Source organism: Echinops telfairi, unplaced genomic scaffold, assembly GCF_000313985.2.
Source record: "Echinops telfairi isolate 266 unplaced genomic scaffold, ASM31398v2 ScPeMD7_3;HRSCAF=10, whole genome shotgun sequence".
NCBI lineage: Eukaryota > Metazoa > Chordata > Mammalia > Afrosoricida > Tenrecidae > Echinops > Echinops telfairi.
The window spans coordinates 17684337-17697958 of NW_022103899.1; positions in this window are offsets into that span (position 1 = coordinate 17684337).

Below are 13622 nucleotides of genomic sequence, written 5' to 3' on the forward strand. Positions count from 1 at the left end.
TAGTATGCAGCTGTGAATTTCTGTTGTTGAACTGATGTTAAACACAGCTTACAAGGACAGCTCTATGGGAAAAACTCAAGTGTACAAGTGGTTTTCTCATTTCAAAAAAGGTGAAATGTTGATTGATGACAAAGCTTGTCCACTCGTAGTGCATGTGGAGTTCATTTCACCAGGTCAGACAGTTAATCAAGCTTTCTATTTAGAGGTTCTGAAAAGATTGTGTAACAGTGTGTGACCAAAAGGGCCTAATTTGTGGCAGATCGGGGACTGGTTTTGCCACCACGACAATGCACTTAATCACACAGCATCTCAGCCTGCCAGGTTTTGGCAAAACCAGTATTTCTCTCTTGATCCATGAACCTTACTCACTTGACCTTGCACTGTGCAACTTCTTTTTGTTTCTTCAAATGAAGATGAACATGAAAGAACAGCGATTTGATGACCTAGAAATGGTGGAGAAAAAAACGAGGAAGGTGCTGTCAGCCATCCAAACAGATGAGTTTGAAAAGTGTTTCCAAGAATGGAATCAGGTTTGACAAATGTCTTCAGTGTAATGGAGAGTACTTTGAAGGTGATTAGGTTGTTTTGTAAAAATTTTTTTTAAATATATAGCTTTGAAAAAAATCATTTGTGTATATATATATATATATATACACACACACACATACACCCACACATATATATGTATGCACATATAGCTTAATGTTTGCTATTTTTATTTTCCATATGCATGAACAGGACTTTATAGAGTCTTTAATATGGCAATGTGCACCCAGAGCTTTCAGAGGAGAATAATGTAGAGACTGTCCTTCATTGTTAAAATGAAGATGATGCATTTTTTAAAAAATATGCTGCAGGTGGGAAGTATAAAGCCAGTATGATTTTTTGTTATTTATTCAAAGTTAGTTTATTTTCAGTCTGGAGAAGATTCTTTTTTAATCCGTGAAATTTGGTAATTTTGTTATGATTTATCCAGGTTTTGATTAGTTTTAAGAAATTTTTACTTAGTATACTGGCATGTCCTGTCATTTTCCAGCTTTGAGTCATTTTTCTTTTGTGATATTTTTTTAAAATGTATTTTTCTATTAGTGTGATGCTTATCCTATTTCATTAGTTGGAGGGCCAATCTGTAGTTCCATGCAGTTTAGGAATTGACTCAGTGAACTCAATGGGGCAACAGAAGGAACAACAAACCAAGGTAACTGATGAATGCTATCCAAAGGAAGGCCAAATCTGCAGCCATTTCTTCAGTGGACATTTAGGAGCCCACCTCTCATGCACCTGTTGTTTTTGACTGACTGTCTGAGATCATGTGATCAGGCGGTCTTTGCTTGGTCAGTTATAAGGCTGCATTGACTCTCCTGGTCTGTTGTGTTTTCTTGTCCCCTGTCCCCAACCCATGTCGCTAGCCATGCCTCCTTTGGAGCGGTCCAGGTTCCACTATCAACCCACGCTAACCTTCATCGGTGGTTAATCTTGTTCGGCACTATCACCAGTAATGGGCTACACGTTTCTTTGTTTTTGTTAGATGGCAGCCAGTCAGCTCTGACACGTGTTTTACATCATAGAAATGACAACAATGTGACCTGTTAAGCCTCGAGGGTCGAGCTCACACTACTGAGCTGCTTTCTCTCTAGGGATTTGTCACAGGCTGCACCTGAGACTACAGGTTCTGATGCGACCACCAATGCTCATCTTTGAAATGAGCACTGGGATCCAGGAACATCTGGGCTTTAGGAATATCCTTCATATGACAAGGTACATTAGGCTCAAGTCCCTTCTCTCCGCCTACTAACTGACTTTTGAACGATTACTTATGCTGCTAAACTTTTACTTAGGAATAAAAACCGGGAACTATAATATTACAGTTCTGTGTGGCTTTATATTCATTCTGACAACCCAGCCCCATCTACATTCTTGGGCCATGACACCCCACCTAGCTGAGGGCTGGTATGTTAGACCTCCCACCTGATGTGTGAGCCCCACTTCTGTCAGATGCTGTCCAGGGCCCAGAAGTTACTAGTCCGAGGTGATAGGGGTCCAGGCCCAAACCCCCAATGCACTCCCTTGCTAGCTCATGTGAGTCAGTGAGTCTATTGCCTGTGTTTCGCTAGGGGTGGTTCCATCGGACACCAGTGGAAGGTCTGCACCTGAGCACCCTGCCTTGCTTGGGGCCTCAGGACTCCCTGCTCTTCATTGTCTCCTCCTGATGAACGTTCCCAGGGCAGGCTTGCCTTCCTTACCGTTGGTTTAGCAGAGCAGGCAGTTACAGCTGTGGGGCACCGATGCAATCCTTCATCGGGTAGCATTGGAAAGTGGATTTATGCAGAGGACGTTCGTTACAATTTAACAACTTACTTTTTTCTCCCTTTGACCATTTTCAATTTTGTTCTAGTTTTTATAATTTTCTGTATCACTTGAACTAAGGGTTTTCAATATTTTATTTAGTTATTATTGCTGTTTCTTTGTTTTTGGTTTATTTTTTGCTTTTTGTATGTTTTCTTTATATGAAATCCAGGATTGGTGAACCTATAGAGCCAGTCCCTGGGTTAATAGTTTCTTGGGGCTACGGAAGAGTAGGTTGGTGGGAAATAAAGACCTACTAGTGACTCCAAAAAAGAAAAACACGTTCTGAGATTTACTGTGGTGATGGCTGCACAACTCTTTTTGATTTTTCTCCCTCCCTCTTCTCACCTCCCAGGCCCCTCAAAACTCTTTTAAATATGTTTACACTATTGAATTATAAGACATGTGATTTATGTCAATAAAATGATAAAACTTTAAATATTCTTAACCATCAAGATCTATTCTGAAAAAAAATCTATTCTCAACATCACTGGAGCCATGAAACTTTGCTATATATATCAACTGAATGCAATTACTGTTTTTTTTACTTTTCTGAAATAATTTACTAAAATTTATTTCACATTAAGAAAACACAGGGTAAAAAAAAAAAAGAAAACACAGGGTTTAATCCTGTGCAAAAATTAATCCCAGCAATATTTTTTCAGTTTACATTGTACAAGTCTTGCACATCTTTGATTAATTTTATTGCTAATTATTGTATTCTTCATTGGGACTCAAATCACTTTATTACCTTCGTTTTTGCATTGTTCTTTGTTAGTAGATAAATATCTAGTTAGTTTTGAAATATAAAGAAAGAACACGGAACAATGATTAAGGAAAATCTAAGATGAGTAACTGCTAACTTGCTGGAAGAGATTCATACTTGTTTCAATTCCAAAGAAAAGTGACCCAACAGAATGTGCAAGTTATAGAACCGTGTCATTGATATCACGTGCAAGTAAAACTTTGCTGAAGATCATTCAGCAACCACTACAGCAGCACATTGACTGGATTGTGTGAAGAAGAATTTGGCATCAGGAAGGAAGAAGACTGATGGACAACCTTCAGTACGCAGATGGCACAATCTAGCTTGCTGAAAAGAGGAGGACTTGAAGCACTTGCTGATGAAGATCAAGGATTGCAGCCTTCAATATGCATTGCAACTTAATGGAAAGAAAACCGAGATCCTCACAACTGGACCAATAGGTGACATCATGATACATGGAGAAAGACTGACTTTGTCAAAGGTTCCCTCTTGCTTGCATCCATAGTCAATACTCTCAAGAAGTTAAATGATACGTTGCATTGGGTAAACCTGCAGCACCAGAACTTTAAAGTTTTGAAAAGCAAGAATGTCACTTTGAGGTCTAAAGTGTGCCTGAACCAAACCAAGGTGTTTCGGTCACCTTCTATGTACGTGGAAGTTGGACAGTGAGAAGGAAGGCTAGGGAAAACTGCTGTATTTGAAGACTATTGTCAGTGCCAGGGACTGCCAAAATCCTGATAGGGTGATTGGTGCCTAGTCTACTTGTTAGTTATTGTACTGTGTTAGTTATGGCATGCATGGCCTCTGACACAGAAAATAGTCAATGCTGTGGATTTCTTATTTTTATCTCACAAAGAAACTTTTTTGACTTTCAACGCAAACATTTTAGGTCTCTATTTTCCTACTTGGCTCCTAAGGTAAACAGGCCAGAATCTGGATAGGAGAATCAGCGAACGGAACAATTAAGCCAGCATGTGTCATTAGGAACAGTAAACCAGGAAGGCATGCTGGAAAGGCCAGTCCTGGCTTTGCAATGGCTTTGGACTGAGGTCTTGGTAGTTCTACTCTTTCTTCAAGGAACACCAGTTATCTCCATGCCAAATTTCGGTGGCTTGTTCTCCAATTCTATCATTTCTCTCAGATTCTATTTCTCTTCATTTTATTCCTGAAAGGGTTTGTAAAATGTCTCTCTTAGGCCCAAATTTTATGTTCTCTAAGCAGGCGTCCTCAAACTACGGCCTGCGAGTCACATGTGGCCCGCTCAGGACATTTATCCAGCCCGCCGGGTGTTTTAGCCCCATTTGTTTTTTTACTTCATAATAAGATATGTGCAGTGTGCATAGGAATTTGTTCGTAGTGTTTTTTTAAACTATAGTCCGGCCCTCCAACAGGCCTGAGGGATAGTGAACTGGCCCCCTGTTTAAAAAGTTTGAGGACCCCTGTTAGGGTCAATTCAGTACTTTTAGTAATATGCTTATATGTATGTGATTATAGGATTATTAGTTACCTTAGATTCTTGACATGTTCCCCCCAAAGCAGTCAACTCTCTTTCACAGATCTCTACCTATATCTTACCTTTTATTTTAAACAAAGGAATGTTCTAAAATGTTAGTTTCTTGGAACAATTATTTGTAAAATAAGCTCTTCTATATCACATTCTTTATTTTCTTGCCGTTTTTTGCAAAGTGCTTATGTTGATTATTACTCTAATCTTTGAAAGGAGACAGATCTATTTTGTTCTGTTTTTAAACAACATTGAATGATACATCTCAGATCTACTCACTGTTTGGCATGGCACTTTTACTTTTTTTATATTTTATGGTAAAAAGATGATGTTTATGCATACTAATAGCTTGGTGGCTAAGCAGGTACAGAGGAAAGGAGAGAAAATTTGGACCTGCCCATCTCAGAAGGAAAACAGCACTTTATCTCTTGGTTGAAGGCAGTAACCAGTTTAACTTAATGCTTTAGGGTGCGTTTTCTAGAGGAGTGTATCGAGTGAAATGAAGAGAGAGAAATAGAAAGAGAGAGAGATTGAGAGGTCGGTCAAAAGGGAGAGTGAGTGAGGAACAGAAATTGAATGAGAGGAAGGAAGGAAGGGTGGGAAGAATGGCACTTGAAGAGAAGCTGGCTGCGATGCCCCCTCTGTGTGGCCTGCTGTGGTTCCCAGCTGACCACGTCTTTCCACGTGTGGTTTTTGTAAAGTGCTGAAACCGACTTGAAGGGAAAGGAGCTCGGTTTGTGACTTATGCCCACCAGAAGGCTTCCTTCTAAGGCAAAGCCCTCGTTTTCTTCCTCTTAGCCTCCCTTTCTGCGCCTCTTCTCCTTTCTCTCTCTAGCCTGCCACTCCACCCTCCCTTCCTGCTTCCTTCCTTCCTTCCGTTTTAGGAAAAAAATACTCCTGTCATTCCAGAAAATCATTTTGCAGCACTGGGAAACGGGCAGCTCGGGAGCCAGGAGCACACAGGGCATAACCTATTGAGGTCAATATCTCTCTGAAAAATTCTTTGACAAATTTTGCTTATTTTTCAGCTGATCTGAGAGGGGAGGGTATTTTGTTTTGTTTTTTAGTTTTATTGGCATATAATTCACATATCATACAATAAAATAGTCAAATCATATTAAAGAAGAGTTGCACAATCATCACCACAATCAATTTCAGAACATTTTCTTCTTTCTTGTACTCATTGTTATTAGCTCCCCATTTCTACACACACACACACACACACACACACACACACACACACACACACCGGTTATACACACAAGAACCCGTTAATCCAGTTACTGTCTCTATAGATTTACCTATCTTGAATTTCATATACAGAAAAAAATACCAAAAATCCACCCAAAAAACCCCTAACATATATATATAACTAGAACAAATTTAAAATGGGTCAAAACGGAGATCGAATGATGAGGTGTTAAATTCGACGCTCACTGTATTTGCAGTGATTCATTTTCCAGGGCACTCTGCACGGTAGCAAGGCTATTCACATCCCTGGCCTATGGTCAGAGGGGATTCATCTGAGGCTTCATCCACATGCATTTCCCTTTCACTTTAAAAACAAAAGCAAAATCTGAAACAACTTTAAAATGTGTCAAAATAGAAATCAAACGAGAAGATACTGCATTTTAACCAGAGTCTTAATCCACATAACCGGAGGCATAATCCATGTATGGACCCTGCACATGGATTTTGGACTTCCGCTGTACAGCCTTCTGGAAGCCTGGTGCTCAGAATTGAATCTCAGATAACATCCCGTCCTTCGATATGGGTTTTAAAATTTACAATCCTTGGATCACACAAGCTAGTGTGCTACTTTTACGTGGACTTAGTTGATGTCTCACTTAGATGGCTGACTATTTGCAGATAAACCTTTAAAACTCCAGAAGTTATTCTTTCTGATAGGCGGGCACCGTCTAGTTTTGTCACAACACTGCTACAGCATCCATGTCTTTGGTGATCACTTCGTGAGGGATGGCATCAAGCAGGGCCTTCTCATAAGAACTAATTGGTCTTGAATTGGGACTAGAATTAATTGCGAGCCCAAAATTGACAGGGGAGTTTTGACTTGCTTTTCTGTTTTTGCAGTTCTGACATAGTTCTACACTTTTTCGACAAGTCTCTCCTATCTGAAAAAACTCAATGCCAACAGTTGATTTCCACTCAGAGTGACTCTTTTGGGTGTATAGAACAGCTTCTGTGGGTTTCCAGACTACTCTTCATGGAAGAAGAAAGCCTCGATATCTACTACATTATATTAAAATTTGTTGAAAATTTTGATATATGTTAATTTAAATGTATACTATATATAATATTTTCTTTTATCCTTGTTTCCAATTTACCATGTTTCTCACCCAATTGTCATGCTTATGCATACAAAATGACATTTTGTTTATGCATATAAAAGAAAAATACACATATCAATTCTTAATTATTTCCTATTTTTTAAATGGGAAGGGCGTACCATGTGGCTGATATTCTGATCTCTCGTTTTAATTTTATAATATCACGAGAAACTGGAAATTTTGACATTGAGTGGCTCTTTATATATCTTATTATGTAACAGTCTATCGATTGAGCTAATCTTCTGCAGATAAACACTAGTGGTTGTTTGGTGCCGTTGCGCTGGTTTCAAGTCACAGCAAGCCTGCGCACAAGAGAGAGAGACTCTGCTTGGCCCTGCACCCTCCTCAGGTCACCGTCAGGTTTTAGTCCGTTGGTGCAGCTCCTGTGACAAATCGTGTCCTAAAGGCTCTTCTTTTGTGCTGACCCTCCACGTCACCAAGTATGCTCTCTTTGTCCAGGGCTACTCTCTTCTGATAAAATGTCCAAAGCACGTGAGATGATGTCTCACCAACCTCGTTTCTAGGAGCATGCTGGCTGTACTTCTTCCTAGATTGATTTGTTGGTTCTTTTGGCAGCCCACGCACTTTCACTGTTCTTTGCCAACAACACAATTTAGTCTTCCTTATTTAGTGTAGAACTTTGACATGTATGTGAGTTACTTGAAAATACTATGGCTTGGATCAGCCTGACCTTCAAAGTGACAGCCTTACTCTCGCACACTTTAAGGAAGTCATATGCAGCAGATATGCCCAATGAAATATGTTGGATTCCTTGACGACATCTTCCATGAGTATTGACTGTGGATACAAGCAAATTGAAATCCTTGACGTTAATCTTTTCTTCACTTATCATGATTTAGTCTATTGGTCCATTTGTGAGGGTTTTGGTTTTCTTTACTTTGACCTGTAATTCTTACCGAGGGCTGCAGTCCTTGACCTTCATCAGCACGCACTTCAAGTCTTCCTCACTTTCAGCAAACAAGCTTATATCACCTGCATATTGAAAATTATTCATAAGCCTTCCTAAAACACAATACTGCGTTCTTCTTCATGTAGTCTAACTTCTTGGATTTTTTACACAGCACATAGATCTAATAGATATTGTGAAAGGATACAACCTGAACACACATCCTTCCTGACTTAAGACCATGCAGTGTTCCCTTGTTCTGTTTATTTTAGTGCCTCCTGGTCCTTGAGCAGGTGCTGCATGAGCACAACGAAGCATTCTGGAATTCCCGTTCTTCTCAATGTTATACAGAATGTTGATTATGAACCACACAGTTGAATTCCTTTGCATAGGCAATAAAGCACAAGTTGATGTATTTCTGATATGCTCTGCTTTCAACCAAGATTGATCTGACATCGGACAGCAGCAGCAGCAGCAGCAGCAGCAGCTTCTGAAACTTGTTCAAATTTCTGGCAGCTCCAGGTTGATGTGTTGCTGCAACTGTTGTTGAATTATCTTCAGCAAAAATGTACCTGCACATGCTATTGATGACATTGTTTTATAATTTTCACATTATGTTGGGTCATCTTTGTTTCGAATAGGTACACATCTGGACCTCTTCGAGTAGATTAGCCAGGTAGCTGCCGTCCAAATTTCTTGGCATAGATGAGTCAATATTTCTAGTGCTTCTTCAGCTTGTTGAAATGTTTCGATTGGTATTCCATCAATTCCTGGAGCCCCTGTTCCCTCTCTCATGCCTTCGGTGTGGCTCACAATTCTTCCTTCAGCTCATTGGTTCTTGACCACGTGCTACATCTTAAAATGGTTGAATGTTGACCTCTTTGATAAATGACTTTTTGTATTATTTTCCTCATCTTTTGATGCCTCTTAATCATTCAATATATGGTTCATTGAATCCTACAAGATTGCAACAGGAGGTTGTAATTGTTTGGTTTTAGACATGCGCGGCATATGCTTTGCATTTGGCTTTCTAACACCAGATCTTTTCACAGTTCATTATGATACTTTACTTTGTATTCTTGAGCTACTCTTCGAAATTTTTGAATCAGCTCTTTTACTTCATCATTTCTTCCATTTGCTTCAAGTTCTTTACTTCCAAGAGTGAGTTTCAGAGTCTCAGATAAACATTCAGGATCTCTCTACTTGTCAGTTCTTATCAGTTATGATGCAATGAACAATCTTTTATTCTAAGTGCTTCAGTTTACTCATTGACAAACATGTCTACAGAACAAATTCCCAGAAACAGGATAGCTAAATCAGGTGGTATTGACTGTGCAATATTGGGATATTGATGAGGTTGCAGAAATGTATATTTCTACCACTGAAGATTTAACACATCTCTTTTACCAGTAGACTTGCTAGAATAGTGTATTATCAAGTTTTTAGATTTTAGTCATCACTGTGCTATTCAAATTTTTATTTCTTGTATCATGCATCAAGTTGAGTATCTTTTTATAAGACTATGAGTCATTTGTATTTAATTGTAAGGGAAATGTGTTGATATCATTCACACATTTTCTTTTGGTGTGTGATCTATGATTATTGAAATAAAATTGAGAGCATTATTATATATTAATTTCATTTTCTGTTATATGAATTGAAGACATCTTTTGACTTTTTTTTTTCTTTTGACTCTGCTTTTATTTTTTGGCTAGATGTCTTTCTTTTTAATATAGCCCCAATTGTCTATCTTTTCTCTTATGACTACTGCAATTTCAAAAATACAGCATCACCTAAAAAAGCAAGAAATTGTGCAAGAGAGAAACCTGGCAGAGAAGGAAAACACAAATATTTTCCACTAAATTAGGGGATGGAAGAGGGCTAAGGTTGCACCTTGTCAGAGGTAGAAAACTTGTGAGACCCAGGAAAAGTAGGAGCTATTGAGTTCGAACTCACAAAGGTTTTATTGTATTCTGAAAGAACTCCTTAATATCAAGTTTATAAAGCAGCTTTCCCCACATTCTCTGCTATAATTTAACTTTCACATGTAAATGCCTAATTGCTTTGACATTTGTTCTGGTTCCACATAAGGTGTGAATTACAAATAATAACTCAACCTTTTGTTCCTTTTCAAGATGGCCTAACAGGAATTAGATATGTTGCCACACTCACACTTTTTATTCAGCCTGTACTAGAGGCCAGAGTTCCTACAATCAGATTACAGACAATCAATAGAGCATAACAATTTATAACAGTGTTTTGTAATTAACGTATTTGTAGACTGCATGACTGTGTCACTTTGCTGTTAGGTGCCCTTGAGTCAGTGCTGAATGCAGTGACCTTGCATAGAACGTAATGAACCTTCACCCAGTCCTGATCCATCCTCACAATTGTTCTTCCGTTTGAGCCCCTCCATGCAGCCACTGTGCCCATCCAGCTTGTCCCAGCTCTTCCTCTTTCCCTCTGCCCCTCTATTTCACCAGGCATCGCCTCCTTTCCCAGAGACGGGTCTCTCCTGATAACATGTCTGAAAGATTGAGACCTGTCTCACCATCCTTGCCTTTAAGGAAAATTCTGGCTGTATTTCCGAGTCAGATTTGTTAGTTCTTTTGATAGTCTATGGTACTTTCAATAGGCATCATTTCCCCCTACAGTTTTCGTTATTCAATGTTCAATTTTCACATGTATATAAAGTGATTGAAAATACCATGACTTAGTTTCGATGCACCTTAGTCCTTGAAGTACTAGTCTTGCTTTTGGACTTTCAATAGGTTTAGCTTTGTATAGATTTAGTCAGTGCAGTGCATTGTTTGATCTTTTGACTGCTGCTTTCATGAGCATTGATTGTAGATACAAGGAAGACAAAATCCTTGATAATGTCAATCTTTTCTGTTTACTATCATGTCACCTATTGGTATAGCTGTGAGGATTTTGGTTTTCTTTACTTTGAGTTGTAATCTATATGGAAAGGCTCCCATCCTTGATGTTTATCAATATGTACTTCAAGTCCTCCTCACTTTCAGCAAGCACAATTGTATCTGCTGCATACTGAAGGTTATTGTGTTAGTCTGGGTAGAGTAGAGAAACAAATTCATAAACAAGCATATGTGTATAGAGAAGAGCTTTATATACAAAAGCAATTAAGTATTTGAGAATATTGAGAAAAAACACCCCAGCCCAGTCCAGATCAAGTCCATAAGTTTGATATTAGCTCATAAGTCTGATAGCAATTGATAAAGTCCTCTTCAGATTCATGAAACACATGCAATGACACTGAATACTGGAAGATCACAGCCAGAGGGTGGGGAGTCCTGTGAATCCACTGGCGTTGTAAGCATCTCAGTGATGGCAGGGGTCTCCACGTGGCTTCTCCAGCTCCCAGGGCTGCATCAGGGTAGGTCCATGTGGCCTTTCCTCAGGGATGTCTCCCAGGGAGTAAGCAGATGGACATTGTGTCTCCTGCCTCCAAAGAGGAAACACAGGAGTTTCCAGAGTCCTCAGAAGAAAGTTACGCCCACACAGAAGCCTCATTAGCTCAATCCTGATTGACAGGCGAGACTCCACCCCAACACTCTTAATCTTCTAATTGACACCAGATTATGTAACTGCCACAGTTATTAATATGCTTTCCTTAAATCCTAATGCCACATTTTTCTTCACAAAATCTAAATTCTTGAATTATTTGCTCAACATCCAAGAAGAAAAATGAGGCATCAGGATTGGAGGAAGGCTTATTAACAACCTTCAGCATGCAGTTGACATAACCATGCACTTATTGATGAAGATCAAGGATTGAACAAGTATGGTGAGTGGATACTAGCTTGACACACATTTTTTCTTGATTATAAATTATGCGGAATTCCCTTATTCTGTTCACACAACTACCTCCTGATACACATATAAGTTCTACATGGACACAATGAAGTTTTTGAATGCTCATTTTTTTCAAGGCTATCCACAGTTTGCTATGATCCACACAGTAGAATGCATTTGCATAGTCAATAAAAAAGGTAAACAGCTTCCTGATATTCTCTCCTTTCAGCCAAGATCTGCGCATCATCAGCAATGGTATCCCTTGTTTCATATCCTCTTCTGAATCTAGCCTAAAATCTGGCAGCTTTCTGTCAATGACTGATGTAATTGTTGTTGGACAACCTTCAGCAGAATTTTATTTTCATGTGATATTAATGATTTTATCCTATAGTTTCATTAATATCACTAGAAAGCTCCAAAACAAAAATAAAATACTAAAACACGAAGGTAAAATAATACAGTAAACTATTTCTATAGAGTTTTCCATAGTTTTCATATCAAATAACAATACTTTGCTGTATCGAAGAGAAGAAAATACTCTATATTCAGTATCATCATCAAATAGAATTTTTATGGCTACACCTAATAAGATGGGTGCATAATCTATATATATTTTTTAAAAATTGAAAACACTATTGACCGGCACTGAAAAATATTGAACAAATTGAGAGACATGTCATGTTTTGTGTAGGAATAGCCAATAAAGATATTACTTCTTTCTAAGTAAATTTTTAAGTTATAATCAAAATAAAAAGTTCACTAGTATCTTTTGAATTATACAAGTGAATGCAAAAGGAGTCTTGGTGGTACAATCGTTAAGCTACAGGCTGCTCACTAAAAGGTTGTAAGTTCAAATTGACCCACAGAAGCTACACAGGAGAAAGATATGGTGATCTGAATTTATGAAGATCAGAGCCATGAAAACTCTAGAGGGCAGCTGTCCCTGACCACACGAAGTCACTAAAAGTCATAATTGACTTGGTGACAGCCAACAAATTAATGTAAAAGAGCATGTGAAAAAAAATGAATCCGCCCATTGATAATGAGTCCATTCTAACTCATAGTGATCCTTTGAAAGGGTTCTAAGGCTGTACATCTGTATGGGAGTCGGTAGCCTCCTGTTTCTCCTAAGGAATAGCCGGTGGGTTTGAATCATGGACCATCTGGTCCTCATGGCTTTGAATCATGGTTTTGGTTCTCACAGGTTTGAATCATGGACTTCATACCCTACCAGGGTTTAGCGAGTAAAATTCTGAAAAAGAAGTCTGTTAAAGTTGGCCTAGTATGATCAGATATTAAATCTATCACAGAGCCTCTGGGTTTACTGCAGCATGCTCTAAGTGCATACATATACAGACCAGAGGTATCAATAAGAAGTTTAGAAATAATCTCAAAAAAGTAGCATAAATTTTATACATGATAAAGGTAGGAACTCAACATAGTGGTGAAAATATGCTCTTAGAATATTTTGAAGTTTACTTTGTGAACCACTCGATAAACACAATGAAATGTGTATAATCCCACATCCTGGCACGGCTAATGAATTTGAAAAATCACTTCGGGGTCTGATGAAATCCACAATTTCAACTCTCATGCTAAAAGAAAGAAAATGACTAAAATTTATCCATACTGGCCAAGACAGAATGTGCACATCTTACTTTCCCGGTTTTCAGTATGGTGTATAGAGGAAGATGAAACCCAGGATGAAAGTCAGATCATCAATAACCCTTCGATATGCACATGGCATCATTTTCCTCGCTGAAATCAAGGAGGAGTTGAAGGACTGACCAAAGACTGCAGCTCACCGTATGGATTCGACTTCAGCATCAAGAAGACAAAATATCTTCACAACTGGACCAATACGCAGCATCACGATAAGCAGAGAAACGATGTGAAATTGCTATGGATTTCAGGTTGCTTGGATTAATAATCAATACA